Genomic DNA, 23,175 nt, shown 5'->3' with positions numbered 1-23,175 from the left:
ATGTCTTTCCTGCTTATCCTTTACATTCTAGTTTATTTAGAGATTATTTACAAAGCAAAAATACTCTTAGGCAAAGATTACATTACTTTGTAAAGATTAGAACTCACAGGTTCCCTGCCTAATTCTGCTATGAGAAGCCCGCCATACCTGTGTTGAACCTATGTTATGTACACATAAAACATGTACATGCAAAAACATTCTTACTGTGCCTAGCCAGGAATTAACAAAAAAGCACTTACACCCACAGATATGTTGTGAAGCTCAAACCTTTTAGAAATCTGAAGAAAAGCTTGGCATAGGACAGTCCAGTAGTGATAGCAACAGTAAAAATAAGCATATATATCGTTTTAGGGCTAGTTTAGGGCTTTGCAATAAAATGGAGCTTACATACCCACCTGCCCATCTCTGATTACCTGTGAGTGATATTCTGCTTGAGTGATTTTTGGAGCCATTGACAAGTCTCTGTCAAATCTGAAACAGGGCTAGAAGTCTCCAAGATAATTACAATCCTACAGGTTTTCTGACAAGAGTTTGGATAACAGACAGAGATGCTAATTCATGTTATTCTAAAAGAAAAGCAGTCTGAAAAACCTTCTACATATTCTCTTTGACAGCAACTAGCATATCTGCATTGCCCAGCATTTAGCAGTGTAGCTCTTGATAAGACATAGTATGTGCATGTGCTTTAAGAAGAACAGAAGACATTTAACAGTTACTGTAGAGTGGGTTGCCTGAGGGAATAAAAGGAATAAATTGAAGGAAACTGAGTTCAAGTAAAAATTTAAAATTAAAAAAAATCAAATTAAGTTTCAATATATCCTCACAAGCATCTGGGCCACTTGGGATGCTATACACTCCCAGTTCAGCTGAAACCTAAGTTATAACCTCAGCTTTGTTTCTGAGGTTATTATCAGATGTCCAGATGTGTGAGTGCATCAGGTACAGACAGAACCATCTCCAAAACCATCCCTAAGCTCAGTTCCTCTGTGTGGATTTCACAATCACCACTGGTCTCCCCATGACTTCGATCAGATACACACATCTTGGTGTTCAGTACAGCAGTATTACTCCTGCATTCCAATTGCTTGCCAAATACAGAAGTCAGCCTAAAGATATATATGGTTTCTATATGAAAACATGCTTTCTGAAAACAGGAAAATCCCATATCAAACGCTGATAAATTTCAGGAGAACTTTGCAGGTTTGTTTCATTTCTATTTACTACTTCACTTGTTTGTGTCTAGGTGTGTAAATGAATACAGGTCTTCTGTGGTGTGGCATGTATCAAATACACCTTCACACAGAGGTGTCCCAACAGCCTGGGCAGCCTTACTCTGTAACTTCTGCAAGGAAGATTCTGCAAGATTAGAAATCTTCACATCTAAGTGCTGATGCACTGAAAAAAAGTAATTTCTACCCAAGCCTAAGCTAATATCGGAGCCCTGCACTCACAGATTAGCACAGTTCATCAGCACGATGGCCCTGGCAGTCAGGCTCCTGGTGGCACATCAAGGCAGTTCTTGGCAGCGCAGCAGCTCATGCCCAGACCCAGTGACATCAGGGCAGAAAGCAAGCCACGCAGTTTAGGCTTCACCCTTCATGCATCCAGTTGACTAACGGCCACAAAACTTTTATCGCCATGGTTCACTATGTTATGTCTAAGGGGACAGTAACTGTTTTTCCAACAAAATGCTCTTAATTTAGTGAAACTAAACTGGTATCAATTACAATCCAGAAAGGTTCAAAGGAGATAAGCATCTCTCAGGTACTGCAGGGTTGTTATTTTTTATTGGTAATTTGTGCGTGTTTTGACAGTAATCACTGAACCCCTTGATGTTTCCAGAGGTTCCCATGGTGCTGCTGGTAGAAGTTTTGGCAGATTCTGCAGTCCTCAGATCAACAGCAGGAGGATTTATTCAATAGCAAGTATTGGGTTTATTCTTTTACTTCACACATCAGAGCTTCAAGCCTACATATTTTCATCATAATACCTTAAAAAGATAATTGTAAATGTAAAATTAAATGAATACTAAAAACTTGAAAACTAATTGATCTAAAAAATAGCTATCTTTTTATCTTTCTGAGATTGTTTGTGGCTTTACAGAAGACTTCACGTGCTCTTCTGTTTCACCTTGCTGTAAGAAATGCCAGTATGAAGAAAACTAGCTGTATTTCACTGTCCTGTGATGAAACAAATGGAGGAAAAAAAGCAAAAAAAGAAATTTCAGCTACATTAATTATATGTTTTTAATGTAATTGCAGAAGGAAAATTTTAAACTCATTTCTGCAGAGACCTGCTTATACATATTACTTGCCCAGAATAAGAAAGTAAGTAGTTTCATCACTTCAGGGTGATTACTGAGGATGTGTAAGATTAAGCAGCCACACAAATCTGGGTTGTTTTTCAGATACTGTCTACAGTACCATCTATTTTAGGCACATTTTCAACACAGAAATTTGAGTACTATTCAGAATATTTCCCCTCTGCAGATACCTGACTTGCAAAATTCCTAGAGCCTCATTGTTCCTCCACAAAGTACCCAAAGTTTCCTCCCAAAGTGCCATGAATACTCTACAGAGCCTGACTATCCAAACCTTGCGCTTGAGGAGTCAGGCAAAGAGATGTCTAAACTCTGCATCTCTTGACTTACATTTGTTAACTTTCCTAGGCACTGGCAATTATGAATTCTGTCCAAAGTCACTAGTGGTGGTGCCTAATTGTATTGCATATAATGAGCGGGCAATGACTGAAGTAACCAATCATCTGGGAAGTCAGCAGCTTCAAATCTAAGTCCTACTTGGCCACAGGGAGGTTTCAAGCATTGCTCTCGCTCCCCTGGAGCAGTATCTAAACCACCAACTTGAACACAAGGCTGGGACAGAGCCTCTTCTGTCCCTTCTTAGGGAACCTGTGCCACAGTGCCAACGATAACAGGAGGAGAAATGGAGCAGGGATGTAATGCTGCTAGGGAAGATAATGACCATGTTACCTCTGCTTTTTTATTTTACCAGTATAGCAAAGTCCTGACACTGACTGTCACCTCTTACAGATGCTGTTAAGAGGTCATCTTTCATCCTTGCCCTAGGAAATAAGATTCTTCAGAGGAATCTGCAGCCGGAAAAACTGCTCCTGGCAGCCCCTTAGCTTATCACACCTGGCAGCTGGCTCAGGTTAAGGGCCCCAGGGGCTTCTCCAGAGCTGTGTCCTAGAAGACAACTCTTCAAGAAAGACAAGATCCAGTCCAACACAGCCTGAAAGCCTCAGTCACGCCTGTGTTGTCATCAGGGGCAAGGCAACGGTCAGGAACAAATGAACAAGTAGACAATAAGGAAAAGAGGGAGGGAAAAAAGAAAAATCAGGTGCAAAGCCTGTGGTTGTTGAAAAAGATTTATATAGAGTGGAAAAAACATCTGAATGAAACCATTCATAGCAGTGTCTGTTGGACCTCTGCTGTCATCATACCCCACAGCTTTACAGAGTCCTGAAACAAAAAACAAGACCCAGAGAGGCTCTGAGGGGGATATACTTCACTGAATGGACCAGTTGTAAACACTACATTCTACATTTTAGAAATAAACTTCTGAAATTAAAAGTCCTACTGCTAGCACTTCTATTTAACCAAACTGAATTCATGATTTTAGAAAACAAAACCTAACCAGTTCATGGTATTTCAGGGTCTGACCCATCTTGTAGCACTAATTGTGCAGTGTTTAATTATGCATCTACTCTGCTGAGCATCTTTTTCTTCTACATTGCTTAGTTTTGTGGGATCTTGCATAGATTTACTTCTTTGGATGTCCTGAAAGGGCAAGTGCTAAAGAAAGTACATTGCTAGAAAATCAGTATTCGTATTGTTAAAAAATCTTTGCCCTTTCTTTTGAAATGGCTGTTATTCTAAGTACTTTAAAGTTGTATTTGTTGTAATTGAGGCTTTTGCTTCTATCTACAGGTTTTTGATCACCTCCTAATTAATGAAGTAATAACAACCAATGATATTTACATCTAACACAAAACATATCGTTAAAGTTTGTCATACCCACTTCACATTCCTTTCTTGCATGCTGACACTATGTTGTAACCTTAACATTTTCTGTCTTTCTGCCTTACTGCTGCTGGGAGCATTACTCAGTAAAGTTATTCCATTTTAACATTTTAATTAAGTGGCAATTAAATGCAAAGAGCTCAAATGTCTGCGTAACTCGTCTCTCAGGATGCTTCTTCCAAGCAAAGCCTACAAAAGACTTAAAATGCATTAGGATGTTGTTGTTTTGCTATGGACAAAGCCTCATTAAAGCCATGAAAGGGAGCTACACACCTCTCTGCAGGGCTAAATCTAAGTTTTATCACTGATCTGAGTTATCTGTTCTCTGAGTCAGAGCCTTGCAAGAGCACGAGCCTCAGAATAGGTGGGGAAGGCCAACTTCACTTTCTAATGTTCACATCCATAAGCACCGTTGGGTTTTTTGTAAAGGAGAATTTGAATTTGTCTCTGTGGCTAAGGCAGAGGTTTCTGACATCCTCTATGGAACAAAAATGTTTGTTTGTTTTCTTTGGATTCAAGTAAAACTCTGTTGGCCACCATAGATGATTCTTCACTGGGTAGAACAAACTGGCTTCTTACCAAGTCCCATAATAGTTACTTGACGTGAAGAAAAGCCCATGGTGCCAGATGTTTGATTCATTTCTAATTTTAAAAATAGAATATATTTTTTTAAAAAATTAAAGCCAATTAAATTAAAAGTAAAGGGAACAAAGAAAGAAAGTTACTTATATTCTAATTGTTTCTGTGTAGTGGAATTAAGTAGGAATTTTCTAACAAAACATTTTTTCATGGGGAAATAACAAAGCATCAAACCCAAGTGGTTCACTGAAACATTTTGGTTTTGACATATTTTTCCCAAAACAGAAACAAGATTCTGACAATTAAGAAGCCTCTTCCTCAGTGGTCTGCTTAGAGGCCCGGCTTCCTTGCATGTGGCTGAGAGACAGCTCCACTCTGTGGCTTGCCCAGTGGCAAGTAACTAGTAACCCCAAAACAGCCTGTCGCAGAGCCAAAGGTTCATGACAGCCCAGCCACACTGGCGGCTCTCGGATGCACAGCGCTCCTCAGGCTCCCTTCAGCATGGGAGAAACTACCATTATTCCAGGAAAAGATCTCCAACTGTCCCAATACCAGAAACTTTCCAGAAACCACTCTCCTTTTTATATTCAGCAAGTGGAGTCCTTGGCGCACTTGGCAGCCTGCAGAATCCTTGACATTACATATCTGGCTGCTCCACATAGCTTTGAAGGAGAAAAAAAAAAGTATTCCTGCAGACAACTTTTTGTGTATGATCTGTAGAAACTTTTGGAGTCTCTGTCCAAATGGTATCTTGAGCCTGAACTAGGTCCACCAGGTCACCTGCTTCCCCTAACTCACTCACTCCCCTGAGCGTGCTGCTGTTGCAAGCTGTCCTCTAGCAGCCAGACTGAGCACTAACCTGTGTCCTGGGACAGTTCCAGAGGTCAAGGGTTCGGTGGGCCAGTTACTACCTATCTCCTTTCTTAATAAAGCTGAGCAGCTGTTTTGTAAAACAGTTCTGCTAAGAAACACGTTTTCATTTTATAACTTGGTCTGTAATTCTGAATTATGCGGTAGCGCCGCAGAAATGGAATCACAGATACTCTGCAGCCCAACTTACCATTAAAGGGTATATAAAATGATGACGAACTGTTTGGATTTACAACAGCTCAGAAAGAGGAATACTCATTATTCCAGGTCATACCATGAAATTCAGACACAGTCAGGAGGAGACTGCCCCCTTAATACCCATCTCTTGGTAGCTGGTTATCTGCACATCATGACTTTCACCTTACAGCAGAATACAGGGCCAGGGCCCACTAGACATTACACAGAAAATAAGACTTGCAGAACAGAATGGAAGAATGAGGATGAAAATATTTTTGCCGAAAGCAAGTCCTTCCTCAGCTACAAGAAGCATAATCCCCCGGCAGCTGGGGAATAGTGGGCTGGATACTGTGGGCCAGTAAGACACATCCCGCATCCCTGGTTACAGGAGACTCCTACAGCAGCCAGCACTGGATAAACGCTTCTACACACTGCTTTGCTGGGAGCACCTTCCTTCTCACAAATCACGGGCATCAATCAAAGCACCAGGGTCCAGTTTTTCCAGTTCCATAATTTGGGCATGGCTCCAGTGAATAGATAGAAAAACAGCCAAAACAGCATGGGGGGGAGAAAAGCAGACTGCATTTGCAACCAAGACACTATTTAAGATGAAATGTAAATAAATGATGTGATTAGAATGTTTCAGCGCAATCAGACAAGTCTCCCCTGCTGTGGATGCTTAACTGTTTTCCCGTAAATTCATAGCCTTTTACACTTATTCCTTTCTTCCACAGCTGTCTGAACTTAGAGCTTAGTCACTCGACATTTCTGATATCACAGCAAGGCAAAAGCCGGCTTCTAGATGCCCGCAGCCTTCTTGCTGCAGACAGCTGCACCTCGGAGTGCCGGCCTGCGCTGGGAGCAAGTGCTGGGAAGTGCTTGTGGAAGTCAGAGCAGTGCTTCTTCTCACCCGTACTTCTTGCTTTGATTTTTCTCTATGCTGATCAGGTGCGGATTCTCTGTCAACTCTAAAATATCTTAAACTAATACTTAAATGTGTTTCACACTTTTTTTTTCCCCGATTACTCATTATGTCAGGAGTTGACATGATTTTGTCAGGATTGCAAACACTTGCCAATGCTCCCCCTTTAATCTGTCAGGGAGGCAATTCTGGGTATGAGACTGTTGTATCTCACAGCTCTAGCAGCAAATAAACACATCGGAAACTGAGCTGGTATTTTTGTATTCTTACGAGCTGCTCATTTTCATGCTAGATCTGGGCTATTCCCTATTACTTCCTTCTTGCGCAACTTGTTCTGTCATGGAAAATAATGATCTGTTTGCAATTGAAAGTGCTGCTGATATAATGCACTGCTCTAAGGGAAAAAAAATAGATGAAGAAACACAACTTTAAGTCATTTTTTCTAGTCAGCACTTGATTTACCCTTGCAGGATCACTCCAGGGACCCCACTGAATTGGAGTAGTCTTGAATTTCAGCTAGGATTGCACAATAGACTCTGAGAAAGGATGCCCTGAAAGTATGCAGAATCAGTGGCAGTTGACACACTTGTGCCCTTTCCTCATCAGCTTCAGCGACTGCTTAAATACCAATCTGACTGCATCAGAGCAACATGACTCCTTGTGCTGCAGGAGAATTTTCTGCCACCAAGGCAGTGTCTGTCAGCAGCACTCATGGAGCATCTATAGCAGTATGATCTAGCTCTCTGCAGCAAGGAATGTGCAGAAATCTGCACAAGTCTTTAAATCCTTAGGAAGGTTCCCAGCACACTGGGACAGCATGTGAGAGGGTTCTGAGCAGAACTGCCAGGCTGAATCTGAGATAGAGGGATGCAATGCATAGAGTGAGATTGTTTTTACTCTAATTAGGTTCCTGGTTCATGTTACTTCCTTATTCAGGAAATTCTTACAATGGTCACAGGCTAGATCCCATCCCTATCCATACACATAGATGAAGTTTAAACTTCTGTGCTCTTGATTAGGATGAGATTGTGCAAATTTTTAACCTTTCCCACAAATAAAAGAACACACCAACATACCCACCCCAAGTAACTATATTTTCTACAAATGCTCTAAATGATTAAAATGCTTCCCACTGAAGTGGTGAGAAGAAAAACAGGCATTCCCTGTGTGAAATAAATGGACAGGCACCATTAATGAACGGACCCTTTCATTATGTTAAAGGTCTTTCCTCTTCAGGAATTACAGATATGCCAGTTAGCAGCAAAGCCTCAAGCTCTAAGTCCTTAACGAAGAAATGAAATGTTGTAGGAACAAGCACCCGTACAATGCTGTAATTATCATGTGTAAGGGATGAAATCTCTCTTAGGATTCATTAAAGTAAGCAGTCCAGAATACACAAGTCAAAAGATTTTGAGCATAGCTTTGCTGTTGAAAGGCAACTGCCTATATTTATAATGTTCTTTTGCTGGATCTGTGTCTTCAAAACATCTGGAATACCTGTGAGTGAGGGACAAAGGCATTTAGCCTGGATAATATTCAGTGGCACCAAAGACAGCTGTATCAGTTCAGTTTGAGCAAGCGGTAGTGAGTACCTGTGTACTTTTTTTTGAGTAATTTTTTTTTTAAATCCTTAGGAAGGTTCCCAGCACGCTGGGACAGCATGTGAGAGGGTTCTGAGCAGGACTGCCAGGCTGAATCTGAGACAGAGGGATGCAATGCATAGAGTGAGATTGTCATTTTGAGTCATGCCACTGTTTTCTTTAGAAGGTTGTATAAGACAACCTGCAGACAGGTTGTATAAGACATTGAATTTAGCCCCTTGAATGCTGGTAAGATAAAAAATTAATCTTAAAATTATCTGCCCTTCAGTGCAACAGCCTCTCCAAGATACAACACAAACTTTTAGACTAAATAAAATGGTATTTCAAAAAGAAGTATTTTGTCCTTGATTTGAGTAGCAAAACACTTTACAATCTGTGTAGAAGTACACTACAAAAGATGGCTTTTAAACTAATTGCAAACTCACATACCTTGTTATTTACATGCTCAACTTTAAATACCTCAGAAAACAATTCCAAAGTTTCTGCAATAAAATCTCATTCAGTTCATTTCTTTTCCAGCACCCTCCTGAACCAGACCTTGAAGCAGGACATAATTCATTCTGGGGGAGTGTCTGAGGAAAAACATTGCTAACAGGAGGATTTCTCCTTATAAAAGGACAATTTGCAAAGCAGTAACCAGCTCTTGCTGCATAAATCACAAAATATTTAGCACCTAGTTGTGACAAGCCTGTTACTTGCTACCTTCTATTGCTCTCCTCTTGCCAATTCCAGACAAAAAAAATTTAGAAGGAACAAATGTAGAGAACCTTGAAATTGTCACTAATGGCCTTCAAGAGTAAATGAGGGTGCTCAAGAGTAAATGTTTTATTTCTTTGCAATACTTCAATACTAGCAACTTGTGAAACACATTTCCTTCCAAAATTATATTTTTAGGACTGTATAGGGGTGTCTTGTCACTGGCACTGAACTATAGCAGTCCTGCCAGGAAACAAGGCTGTAATGTAACAGGGAACATAACCCCACGAGGTATCAGAGAATGGTGTCAGAATACACTGTCCAGCTGAAAATGTGGGCAGAATTCCTTTTATGTACCTGTACCAGGAACATCCCAATTAAAATACGGGCAAAGCTAAAGTCTTACTCTTACAGAGAGTGCCAAGACAGTTGTAATGATAAGGGGCTTTGGTTTACAGCTCATCTGAAAGGCAGTGTCTCTTTCAGCACTAGGATGTTTAAATTTCTGGTGAAGTAGCACTTCAGAGAAAGGAATAGTCAGTACTGCTCCCTAAAGCATGTAGGACAGTCTTAAGAATTTTCTCATTAAACCACAAACCCAGCTTGCACCTGCTTACTCAGTGAACTAGGAATATTGCATCCTGAGACGGACAGTGCAGACTCCAGTTCTTTGGGCAGATGAAAATTCCCATTTAAAGCATTACACATAAAAGATGAAAGGAAGAAGGGCAGCCTGTATAACAAAATTAACTCCTACTTAGAAAAACGAGAGAAACTGTCCAGTACAAAATCTTTTTCTTACAATAAACAGCACCACAGCACCAGTGCAGAGCACAGGGAATGGAAAAAAGGTGTGATGTAGGAAGAAGACAAACGGAAGGAATTAAAAAAAAAAAGGAATTAATCTGCAATATGAAAGAAAAGTTGCATTTAAAGAGAAGTTTCTACTGTAACAGCATTATCCTATTTATATTTTTATAGAAATAACTTCAGAAAAAATCCAGTTTCTGCTTCTAACTGGACTATAACATTTCCTTATTCTCAAAATAATTAATGGACCATGGTGGTTTTGGTAACTACCTTTAAGATTTTTGAGCTCGACTACATAAACAACTTTATGCGTGTGCGTAAGAACACGGAATTCAGTACCATGCCTATTTGGTAAGCATTATCCTCTACCAGACAGAACCAGCAAAGCTCATCTGTCTGTACAGGCTACATCTACAACACTGGCATGAATAAGAGAATCAGAAAAACAGACGTACACAAGGAACAGTCTATTTTAGCAAGAAGGCTGGACAGCTGTTGCTGTGAAGTTCTAATTACTGCAAAATACCATTGCAGAAAAGTACAAAATGGATACAAATACATGCTTAAAATAGAAAACTTCTTTTAGTCTGCATCCTCAGTACATTTAAAATCACTTTTGCTACTTCTTTTTTTACAATGTTACAGTTTTACACTGAAGTAATATGCACTTTCCACTTTTTTAGTTTTTTTGGTAACTGAAGACTACCAGATTTTCAGCAGAACTGCTTCCTATTAAAAAGTGTTATGCTTAAAATACTTGCCGTTTCTTCCGTGTGAATAAAATCACATTTAGTGTCTTACTAACATTCTTACTATGAGAACAAAACCACCTCGAACTCAAAATTGGTTTGAGGCTACAAAAAGCCTAGGCTATATTTGCAATCAACAGAAACTTCTGATATATTGAATTTTCACATGTCAAGAAGACTGAAACACTTCCACAAGCTATATTCTTCCTTCAGGGATGGAAGTGTGAAATCAATGGAACTCTTTAGCCACATGAATGCTATAAAAATCCCAATATTATAACCCTAAATATTTTTCTTGGCATCTGAATTATATAAGAATATTACAAAGAATACCATTCATGTATAAACCCATTTTTTTTCATTTTCAATATTGAAACAATTCTGAAGTATTTTTTACTGTGCTAAAAAAAGGTTTAATGTATTAACTGTTGGTGCATCAATCACCTGAACAAATGCTTCATCTTAACAGCTGAAATAATTACAGTGAATAAACAGTTCTAGCCATGTAAATAAACATAAATGGTAACCAAAGCCTTTATTTTCAGTACTTTATATCTTGACTAAACTATTCTAACATTCAGTTAAGACAGTCAGCTAATATTGGGATTTAAGTTTGCAACCCTTCCCCCCTGCATTTATGATTTAATTAGCACAACTTTCCCATTTGTTTTATATGTGGGCTAATCCAAGTCAAAATAATTATTTTATATTAATAGCTAAAATATAAATCATTATTTGAACTGACTAGTTTTTAATCACTTAAGTCAATATAGTCTTTTTTTTTTTTAATGATCCCACTATTTGGGATCAGCCCCCTTCATTCCTAGAAGTCATTCACTGGACAAATTCAGACTGCTCCCACAACCAGCGATTAATTTGTTTAAATTAGTATTTTTCTTTGCTTTGTCCAATTTATCCCACTTTGTGGCATGTCTAATGTTCTCAGCCCTGATTAGGCTTTTGCTTTCAATTAAAAAAGTAATTTTCCCTCCAGGAAACAGGAGAACTTAGTACTGCATGTTACCACTCCAGTCAGAAAACTCTCATTTGCTGTGTGCTCCAGTACATTGAATTAACCTCTAGCTCAGCCTGCACCATGCTCCTCAGGAAACGTCTGGCTTGGAAAATTATAGGTGCCTTAGAAGTAAGTATTAGGCAGAAGTGGTAGAACGATAGCGGGGAGATCTTTTCACAAGGTGAGTAGGCTGGAGAGCGGCCTGTCTGGAGAACGGAGCTATCCTTCAGCTGGCCCATCTGGAGAAAGCCAACATCTACCTGAGCTTTCCTTGGCTGGTACTTGTATGCTCAGCCTTTGCCAGGGAGATGCTAAAGCAGCCGTGACCACGGTGCCTTTCCCAACCTGCTCACCTTTCTGCAACGGGCTGCAGCGTAAGCGGGGGACACTCCGGCTCTGCCTGCAGCGTTCCCTCCACCTTCACCTCGCGAACGCGCAGAGTTCCCTTCAGACACACAGACCTCCTGCGAAGGTCCTGCTGCACGTCACCTGAAGGACTACGTTCCATTTTCAGCAGTGTTTTGTGCAAAAAATGCCTTAGCTTGGGAGTATACGGACTTCTAGAAGCTTTAATTGTGTTAAATAACTCCTGAATATAGGATCTGGCCATCCAAATCATTTAGGCCTTCCAACAATGTCATATTCTAGGACTTATCTGCCTGTGATTGAAAAGTGGCATCCCACACAGTGGCCCCAGCCATGCCTGTACGTGTCAGCAAGGTCTGGGCATGCCCAGCCACCCTTCATTTCCACTCATCCCCTGGTGTCTGCAGGAAAACAACAAAACCATATTGCCCCAAAAATGAGCAATGGTTTCTTTTGCTAGGTCTCTCTTTTCAACATGTGGGAGATGAAGAGAGCAGTGGAGGGCACAGTGGAGAACATCCACCACTCAGTTTAAATGGAATTTCATTGCCTTCATTCTTCCCCTGTTGAATATGGGTAACTGCTTTCCTCATGCTCTTTTGTCTCGAAGTCACACCAGTACATGTAACAATTAATTACAGCTGCCAAAACAGAGACTTCCAGCAAAGTACTTGGCTCCTTACAGGACCAAGTTCTTGAAAGTAAAGGGTCTGTTTATTTTTAGCTGTCTTTTGATGAGTCTTTTTCCATTCAGGTTTTTTTTTTTTATTCCAGCAGCAGTAAAGACATTGTTATGTCTGATTTCACTGGTTTTAATTAAGTGCTTCTTAGTCCGTGATCAGTTCTATTTTAGGGTTTTTTTAAAGTTTATTTAATTTGAGATTTATACTAAGCAGGGTAACATAAGTGCACATGTTAAAGCTTCATCCTAATACTAAAATGTTGCTTTCATTTCCTGAAGGTTTAAAAAAAAAATCTATGAAGTCCCACGTAAACTTGTCACAAAATTCTTTTTATCGATACTTGAAAAATACAAGTGAAAAATTACCAAAGAACAAGATTCTATATGCAGTGTGCTGAACAACTTGCCTTTTTTTTTTATTTATTTATTTAAGGATAACAGGGATAATGAATACATACTATGAGAGAACCTGGGGAAAAAAGCTCTGGCAGAGGCATCAAAAGGTCATCTAGTCCATTCACTGCCCAATGATGGAATTAAAGATTCCAGCGTCATTCTTCCGGGATGTCTGGTTAAGCTGAGTGTAAAGGTGATGAAGTGTCTATGGCATTCCTAGGGAGGCTGCACAACTGCTTCACTTTACTCAGTGTTAGGAAACTTTTTCTCATGTACGACCTGAATCTTCTTTGTTGCAATTTAAGCCCATTGATCATTGATCCTAGCTGCCATGCACTTAAAGAACAGTGTGTTTAATCCTTCCTGCATTGTATTTTCATACATCATACTCTCCTTCACTAATTCCGTTCTTTCAGCTGTGCAACTTCCTTAATTTTTTCAAATTTTTGCGCAAGTTCTGTTTTCTAAATGCCTCATCATACCAATCAGTTCCTTCTAGACTCTGCTTCCAGAGGCGAAGCAGCCAAGATCTGAAAACTGTATTCCAGGCAATGCTTCCCAGTGCAGCACACAGCGGAAATATTACGCTGCAGTCTTCCTCCTATATTTAAATGTGATCTTAAAAGAATTTTTTTTACAAAGGCATAGCAACAGTTCTGGACCGGAGACAGGTGGCAGGCCCCTGCAGAACCCCATCTGAGACACCCTTCTGTTCCGACAATGATCTGGTGAAAACTGGTCAATAAATACAATTTCCAGCTGGTCCCATTGCTAATTCATTGGAACCACATTTCCTCAGGTTGCTTATCCAACGTGAGGCAATGTCAAAAATCATGCTAAAGTCAAGCTATCTGATATCGGTTGCTTGTTTCTTATCCACAGGGTTAGCTACCTTATCATACAACAAAATAGACTGACTTTTATGGGATCTACATTTGGCAATTTCATGTTGATCATTACTTGACTCCTTGTTTCCATTTTAATGTTTACAAATAGTTGATCTGATTACCTACTCAAGCAATGTTCAGTGAATTAAGGTTGTTTGGGCTATAATTTTGTTTTTTAATTCCTTCCTGTCATCATCTTTTTTAAAGACTAGCAAAATATTTGCTATTTTAAGTTGCCTGGAATTTCAGCCCCTTCCATGAATTGCCGAAGGGCTCCTTATAGCTTTAGTAATTTGACTATAGAATGCAGTTGAGTTGGCTAAATGATTTGAAAAGATTTGACAATTTTAGGGATTCTAACCCATTCTTATACTTTCCCCTTTACTACAAGTATTAGTTGTACCACACATCAGTTCAGAGTTGACCTTTTCAGGAGACTGATGCAGAAAAAGGCAAAAAACATCAGCCCTCTTGCATCATTTGTTGAGATCTCTTCCTCTTTTCAAGGCAGACACGTCGTTTTCTCAACAGTATTGCGCTGATGAATGAGTTCACATCACCCTTGACACCCCTTGCTAATAGCATCATGTTTTGAGAGCTGGACTTCCTTTCTATTCTTGAATTTCCACATTATTCCTTTTATTTGTCTTCATTCTTGCGACTGAAACCAGTAACTAACTTAAATTTTGGACATACTGGTCTTTTATTACAGTACCTGTCCTCCTCCTACATTTGGATCACTTAAGTCAGTATCACTCATACCTTTTGTCCGAGAAACTGCTAGCCTGCCTTAAGTAATTTTTTCTTTAGTTTTGGTTCCTCTGAGATTGCACACTGCAGATCTCTGAGTTTATTACAAGTTTTGCTCTTGAAATCCCCTGGTTTTCTGTTCTTCCTCATTCTCCTTTAAAGAATAATGAGCTCTGCCACTCTGCAGTCACAGTTGTCTTCTACACTTTCATTGAAACTAGGCTAAAATCAAATCTGGTGTGCTGATTTGGTTCTGCTACTGCCTGGGTTCCCATCTTTAGATTGCTAGGGTGGGATTTAGAAGACCTAAATTTCAACTCCAATAGTATTAGTATCTACCTTTGCACTCAGCATCTCAGCTGTTTTTTTTCCAGGCAGGGAAGAGGAACAGACACGTTAGGGCATATTAATTTATCTGACCTGTATTAGTTATCTTCTGTAAAATTGGATAACTTGAAGACTCTGGCACTAACAAGAAAATTTACGGAGGAGAACTGACCTGGCCCTTCCCCTAACCTTGTGTGTTACAGCCACATGGTTTTCCTTGTGTTTTAACCAGTATCCAAGACAGAACATGCTAGGCTATCACACTTGTACCTTTTTAGATCTTGCTTGTAAAAGAAGTTCCAGGCTGATTTAATTTTATACTTCCTTTCTATGACATGGTTTGCTTTCTTTGAATATTTCAACTTTGTTCTGCAGATAGCAGAGGCTGGTGGCCATCCTGTCATTATAACCACTGTCATCCTTTTCACATTTTTTCCTACATCTTTGCTTTATACAGATCTGTCATATATTACAGAAAGCTTTCAGTAAAAGTTACAGTGACCCATTTACTTGAGCATGTAAGTCTTTCAAAGGTGGGGAATGTTCTAGTTTATTAACAGATGCAGTCCTAGGTTGGTAGCAATTACAAGTTAAAGTGAGTTGACAACTACTTGGTAGTCTCTGTAAAGCAAGTAAATGGCCTCAGTTTACCTGCAACTTCCCTCAAGCATCAGCCTAAGCAGCCTTTATTGGCAAACACAGAACAAAGCAGGGCAGGGGGTGGCGATGAAGGATGGGAATCAGAAGTGAGGCGCCTTCTGCTCTAGAGAAGCCTCTGCTGAGGCACCCTCCCAAGCCAAGGGAAGGGAAACAGTCCCATCCTCCTCCCACAGCATATATATCTTTCAGGCTCTCAGGGCTGTCAATGCAGGAGTATTAGAATGCATTTTAAAGATGACCTATAATTAATGAAAGACTTTTTAATATACACTAGACAAAACTTTCTTCTCCAAATATCAAAACGAGAGAGGAACATTTTTGCCCAATTTGTTTGGTGGGGTTTTTTTCTTCACTGCCAGCTCCCTGCATGTCAAATAAATTTTGTTCTTCGCTGCCTCTAATTTCATTGTTTATGGCTGCTGTGTCCTCTTGTTGGCATCAGGCAAGTCTTGTTGTTCCTCTTTCTTTTGTAGCTCCAATTTTAAGACATATATTGGGTGAGACACTTTTTATCTTTAATTAAAATCCCCTTTGCAGTCCTCTTAATGCAAATGCTACACTATTTTGAAAAAAAACCCAAACCCTGTTTACTCAATGTAGGCCAGCAGGATTGTTTCAATACCTTCTGAAAAAAACAGCCTCCAAAGCAATCAGTGTAACTATTTTTCATTTTGTTTCTCATACATCTCTGAAATATTTCAAAGCAAGATCTTCTCTTCTAAACTTCATCTCCTTGTTCAATGTTAGTTACTCAGCCAAATGCACTTTTCACTTTTAAATTATCACAATGAAGTTGTTGATACATTAATTAGCACAATTACGTTTTTAAGAAGCTGTTTCTTGCATAATGTTTATGCTCATCAGAGTTTCTAGTTTTCTGCACTGAAACTATGAGATCTTTGAATATTTTTTCATCCTGGAAAAAAATTATCATTTTTAAAGTATGCCAAAAAGGAAAGGACAGCAGACGTGACATTCGGTAACCTGTACCCCATCTTTTCAGGGTGTAAGTGGACCACGCCTGTCAAGTCAGAGACTGCAGGATGTGGTAGATTCAAAGGAAAAAAGAGAATATGTGTCACACTAACTTAAGCAATCATGACCTGCACTGATATTTGGAGTATTCCTATCCTCCTGGTCACTCCACAATAGGAGAAAGCAGGGAAACCATCAATACATTACCTTCATCAGAGCTCGTTGGAACTAAATCTTTTATTTGTAAGTGGTTATCTTAAAGAGAATCTGAACAGCGTGGTGCAATCTTTGCACTTCTGCTGGTGAGTATGGCAAGATGACAGAAACTACTTTATATCCAGGAAAGGACTCAGAGGCTTAGTGGCTCGAGGAATGTAATCCAGTCCTTGCATGCTCTGGTACTGTACGTGGTACCAGGGAAAGGCAGGCAGCTCAGCAGGGTGTCTGAAACAGCCCCCATGATGAACAAGTTCTTCCTCATAGGAATGTCTCCATCACCGACAGCAGCCTTGGTGAAAAGCATCCTGGAATCAGTAAAGGATCCATAAAACTTAAAATTATGTACACATTGCCCTCCACTAAATGTAGCCTCTATCAAGAATAGGCAGAATGTGAGAGCTGTGGTCAAAGCAGGGACCTGAAACCCAAACTCCCCTTCTTGTGGCAGAACTTTAATCACTATGCTTTTATTCAACAGCTGCATGCCACTGTTTTTAAGGAAAAGATGGATCTCTTTAAAATCAAATCTATAGGGGGTTGCATTCAGGACAGGATTCAGGGTCTGATGCTGTCTTCCAAAGTTCGCAGCTAGGCAACTGACATTCAAGGACAAGAATGACAATAGACTTTATGGGCGTAACAATGAGCTTAGCCTCTCTCAGTCAAAGAATAGTTCTGTTCTCACTGCTGGCCTGGATAAAGTGAAGCAGCGAGATGACACACTTTATTAATGAATGAGGGGTACAGCTTCAAGCACAACTAAAAGATTCTACTTGTATTGCTTTCCTCTAAATGGCAGGACACGCTTTCTGCACATGCACAACTTCCTTGAAGCATCAGCTCACCAAGAAGCAAGAGAAGACCAGAGTCTATGATTAGAAAAACCCAGAAACTGAATGAATCTACAAAAAAGGGAACACTAGCTCCTGTAAGCTTATCTCTTTGTCCCACCTGGGATTACGGAGCTGTGGTTATGGCTCAGTGGCTGAAGCAGGTCACTTGGAATCATTAGGTCTGCTTGCGCGTAAACAATACTTAAAGAAGAAAAACGTTAGCTAGGAGAACAAAGTACCTTGTGCTGTACAAGTTCAAATAGCTCAGTATGGTTAGGCAATGGCACATCCTTTGGTCTCTGTGACTCCAGGAGCAAGCCTGGTCCTTGGCCTCAGGTGGATCGTTCAGTGCAGTTGTGTTCACTCTACACATGGTAAAGACAGGGTAATCTCAAGGCTACAAGCAGTAGCCCAGCTCTCTGGTTTTAATGACCTTGGTGGTTTGCTGGGCATTATCCCCATGCACACTTTTCTCTTGCACAGCTGTAACTCCACTCAGTAGTAAGTACTGCAGTTACGCAGGTGAAAATGAGGAAACAGGTACTTACTCCGACATTGGTCAGCACTCCCTCCTTCATGCCATTACAGACTGCTCTAACAGGGCCAGTGCAGCTGCCTCACACCATGCAGATATCCCTGTCAGCAAACAATGCTCTTGTCAGCAACCCTCTCTAAGCTGCTTGAAGAAGATGCTGTGACTCCTTCTACCCCTTCTGTACAATAGGCTCTGTTGTTGCTTGTCACTCTGTGGTAAACACCTCACCTGTCACTCCAGGAGATTTTACCTCTTTGGCCTCAGGTAATGCATCAGTGGAGAAATCTCTTTTCTCACCTTGCAAGAAGACTTTACACCTCTGGCCCAACATGCTGCAGCTTCTTGCAGAGAAGAAGGATGCAAATTTTGACAATTTCTCCAGAAAATGTGCCTTGTTTTGTGAGGATGATGCAACTTCCTCCTTCACCTCACTGCTCGTGAACAGTTCACACAGAAAAAACACAAGAGGCAACAGGCACAAATTGAAAATACAGGCAATTCCATTTAACAGGAGAAAAAACCCCTCTTTTACTGCGAGGGTGGTTGAACACCGGCACAGGTTGTCCTGAGAGCTTATGGACTGTCCATGGAGATACCCAGACCCCAGGAGGACACATCCCTGCACAGCTGGCTGCAGCTGACCCCGCCTGGAGCGCAGGCTGGACTAGAGCATCTGCAGAGGATCTGCAGAGACCCTCTCCAACCTCCATCACCCCGTGAAAAGGGCAGCTGTATCATACGCCAGTTTGAGGAGTTGCTTCAGGCTGTGCCTTTATGACAAGATACATTTTGTGCCATTTACAGTTAAAATAAACAGGTTTTAATCAAGATCATAATATGGGCTGGGGTGAGCATAGGTGGGGTTTTTTTAAAAGAAAAAGGAAACACAGTCCTTTCAACGTTCTTAAGTTATTCAAAGAAAAATAGCTGCTCATGAGATAAGGGTGTCTTGAGGCATTGACAAATCATTCATTTGACGCAACTGAAGTCAGTAACAGGTTTTTTCCAATGGTTTCAAAGAGCAGAGGAGGATCTAGATGCTGCAAATATCCCAGTGTCCACCTATTTCCAGTGGAACTGAGGGTGCCCAGGTGTCTGTCACAAAAGGTAGGCAGCGATCCAATGCACTGATCTTCAGACACCTGGGCAGCAGCTCCCTACCTCTTGGAGGCACTACTGTCACAAGGTACCACAGAGGTCCTTCAGTATCAAGAGTGCCTGCTGATGACTGCAACCCTACAGTCTAATGCTGCTGAACACCCAGAGCCTACCAAATGCTGTACCCGCCTCTATAAACCAAATAAACATTCACTGAAGTGCAAATCGGGACTTAGCTTGTACTTTCTAGTCTGCAGAATATTTTATCAGTCTCTGCAAAGTAAATGAGTTTCAACAGAAAACACCGAGAATCCTGGCTTAAAAATATTCCCCAGACCGGTGGTAAGGGCACTCTGCTGAGACACGAGGATGTTGCTTCAAGTCCTTGCTGAGAAAGAAGTTGCTTTGATCTCTCGCGTCCTGAGACAGCACTACTACCACCCAATTTCTAAGCAAAAGGGACACTACACTATGTGACAAAGGGCTGATCAGAAACCAAAGTGGGCTTATGGAGGAGCCCAATACACACCTGTGGTCTCCTTCTGCAGGTTAGACTTAGGCATCTGCCTTCATGGGATGGAGAGGCTTCAACCCCATCTTTTTCCTTGGGATCACCTCCTGGCTGGTCTACAGTGTCCCAGTAGGGCAGGTATTTGTCGCTACCTTCCTACATTTCTAATAGTAGCATTAGTGCTGGGTCACACCTTCCAAAAATCATCAATTTGAGCATTAGTTAATAAGCAGACAGTGCATACGTGTCCCAGAGCACAATCGTTAGTTGCAATGTATTCTTCCCCTTTAGTTAGCTAGCAACCCTGGCACAACCCCTGCCACCACTCCTCAAAACAACATTAATAGTAATTACATGGGCAGTGTGTTTTATACTAAATAAAACAGAATAATAGATCACAGGATCATAGAATGTTTTGGGTTGGAAGGGACCTTAAAGATCATCTAGTTCCAACACCCTCCTCTAGACAAGGCTGCTCAAAGCCCCATCCAGCCTGGTCTGACCATGACAAACATGTGGCGTTTATTCCATAATGGCTTACACAGAGTCCAAAAGACATATTAAAATTTGGAGTTACAGGCTGAGTACTGATAGGAATAAACCCTTTTATGGAATGAACTCTAAATTAGTAAACTAAGAAAAGACAAACTATTTATTTCTTATTAGTTCAGCTCTGTTTAGCTTTGTTATTTTCTTGACAAATAAAATTAGGCTGGTTATATTTAGTTTTGACCTCTTGACTTGAAGCACTGACACCATGCTCTGATACCTATGTGAAAAACATTTCATGTGAATCTTAATTAAAAAGACAGTGTTATTCCCTTGGATATCGCAAAACTCTCTTCTTTCCTCTGAAACGCAAAAATACATGATGGTATTTCTAGCTAAAGTACAGGAAGCAGTAGATGCTACAGGTAACTTTTGAGTGATTCTTTAGCGGTATATCAAAGTGTCTAGGTTTGCATTATTGACTGCAGAAAAAATATATTTATGCTGGTGGAGTAGCAAAATAATTTCCTCTATGCCAAAGAGAAAAAAAGAAATTTACGAAAGAAATAAAAGATGACTGCTTTTACAATAATTTACCTGCTAAATCAAAAGCTCCTATACCAGCACATAGTGCTGAGTGTAGAAAGTTAGCTGATACTAGTAATATGCCATAAAAGCACCCATTCCTGAAAAAGTGCTTTTAGCTGAAGTCACAAAATTCTATTTAGCTGTAGAAATGTAGAAAAGCCACCAGAAGTATAGACTGAAAACCACATGGAATAATCCTTCCACTTTCCTCAGAACTAGCAAGGTCACAAGATGGAGTAATACATAAACTTTGGGGCACTATACTGGGGCATGAAAGATGTGGACCATTTGGGAAGGGCTGACAAGACAGCAAAAATCTTGATTTGAGATGCATAAAACAAACCCTATTGTTAGGACCCCAATACAGTTCATAAAAATGAGCGTGTGGTTGCAGAGCCTGCAGGAGAACCCTCCTGCATGGCACAGCTGAGGGGATCTGGCCAAAGCACAAGTCTTGTGTACGTCTGGAGAGCCCAGCCTGCAGCACAAGCTAAGATCAAGAGCTGAAACCCACAGTCTCACAAAGTAGCAATGCTACTGAGAAGATTAAGAAAGAGGGATGCCACTGATATGACTGAAAGAGTGCAATGCCACTGACGGGATTAAGAAAAAATGATGCAATTGATAAAACACACCCAGAAAGTGACACCATTGATAAGACTGAGAAAAAGCCATGCCAGTTCAAAAGAAGGGACAGGATGTAAATTGCCAACGTCTATAGAGCAGACACAATCTGAAGCAAAAGGGGTCTCAAGGATATTTTCTTCAGAAACATTGATGGAGCTCTAAATTGTGGGCTATGGAAATCAGCAAGCCTGAGAAACTACCAGAAAGTGTGAGTGGGTAAGTGGATGCTTGTGTTTGCAAGCAGCTACAGTTAGTAAGACCACAGATACCCCTCTCTCCTCTACAATCTCATTTATATATGATAAATATGAATGTTAAGAACTACCGGCATCAGTTAATATATGAGAAGTAACTGTATCACTGCAAAGCGGGGTTACAACATTGGGGTTTTCTGAATGAGAAGACTGAAAGGACACATGACAATGATCTTTGAGTACCTAAGAGGCCATTCTCTGGGTATGAAGGATGGTAAGACAGAAATGCAAGTCACTGAACTGCAGTAAGGTAGGCATCAGGAAAACCTTTTTTTCTAGTGAGGATAATAATGCACAAGGCTGGATTCCTTGTGGAAGTTGTGGGATCTCCAACAGTGCAGGTTCAAAATGGCAGCTTGGCCAAACTTCTATTAGGTAAAAAGAAGTCACATATAATTGTCCTCCTCTGGTAACAGAGGTGGACCAGGTGCACTTTGGAGACCTGGTCCCAGTTCTCTTTACTACGATTCTGTGACTGTAGCAAAGGTTAGTATCAACATGTATTTTGCTCATACAAGAAGCACACCTTACAGGAGATGTTACAATGCCAAACGGCTACAACAGTTTGCAAAAATGGGTTTAACAACGTTAGAAGTTATTTTAAATTACCAGTTCAGCAGAACATTCAAGCATAGTTCTTGGCCTTACAGACAAGGTCTAAGGACACAAACACCCAAATCTTGATGCCCCGAGGAAATATAAAACTAGTGTGATGGCATCTTTCACGATAAAATTAACTGCAGACCTAAGAAACTCAGTGTTAGGGACAGGCTGAGCAGAACCACCGGAAAGCATCAGGTATTCTACAACCTGCAGCACAAACTCTCACATGTCCTGCATAAAGCAAGGCATCTCAAAACTCTGTCAGGGAACGAGTGTTAACGGAGATTTCCTGAAGAATTGCTGTCGGTAATTAACCAACCATTCCTCAGTGTGCATTTCAAACGTGGAGGAAGACTGATGTGCATTGGAGATAGCATTACCAAGATTCAGTGACTCCATTTGCCCTAGTGGTAAACACACACAACATCGCCTGTCTTTAGCTAAAGGTCTGTTTCTCCAGGCTTTCAGCTGCCCGCAGCTGCCCGAAGGAAGCCTTTCTGTTGACACCCATGGACTCCCTGGGGTGCGTATGTCAGTGCCTGGTGCTGTCCCTCTGCATCTTGATGTACTCTCGTAAGCCCCCTCGGAATTTCTATTCAGTATCGCCTTCCTCCCGAAGGCTCCTTCAACCTGAATAAACTCGGGTTTATTCCCAAACGAAATAAGCAGCGCCCACCCACTGGTTGATTTTGTCTCTGAAAGCCAGAAGAGCAAAAAGCCGAGTGGTTTGGAACCCAACATTTCCAAGTTGCATGCTTTGTAGCTGGACGCTACAAACCCTATTTTATGGTTCTCATTAAGAACTAACTAGATCCTCAGAAAGGTCCCTTCCGAGCTCACAACCTACGAAGCCACCTACCTCCCGATCTGAGATTCGCTATAATAAGATTTCCCAGCATTTAAAGACATACAGC

The 23,175-nt window shown here is 40.7% G+C and overlaps 1 protein-coding gene and 1 long non-coding RNA gene across 2 annotated transcripts in view; both read right to left on the bottom strand.

The window, feature by feature from the left end:
- KCNK13 (potassium two pore domain channel subfamily K member 13) overlaps positions 1–23,175 on the bottom strand; it is an 81,501-nt gene that overhangs the window by 57,174 nt on the left and 1,152 nt on the right. The gene's annotated exons all lie outside the window — the stretch shown is intronic.
- Positions 16,723–19,141, bottom strand: LOC130152369 (uncharacterized). The gene is made up of 3 exons (XR_008822964.1): positions 18,389–19,141; positions 18,105–18,192; positions 16,723–17,921 (listed from the first exon to the last, which is right to left on the bottom strand). It is a non-coding gene; the product is annotated as an uncharacterized LOC130152369 (long non-coding RNA).

Source organism: Falco biarmicus, chromosome 7 (assembly GCF_023638135.1).
Source record: "Falco biarmicus isolate bFalBia1 chromosome 7, bFalBia1.pri, whole genome shotgun sequence".
Taxonomy (NCBI): domain Eukaryota; kingdom Metazoa; phylum Chordata; class Aves; order Falconiformes; family Falconidae; genus Falco; species Falco biarmicus.
Note: the sequence above shows the minus strand (reverse complement) of the source record. Positions and strands in the feature narration are given on the sequence as shown.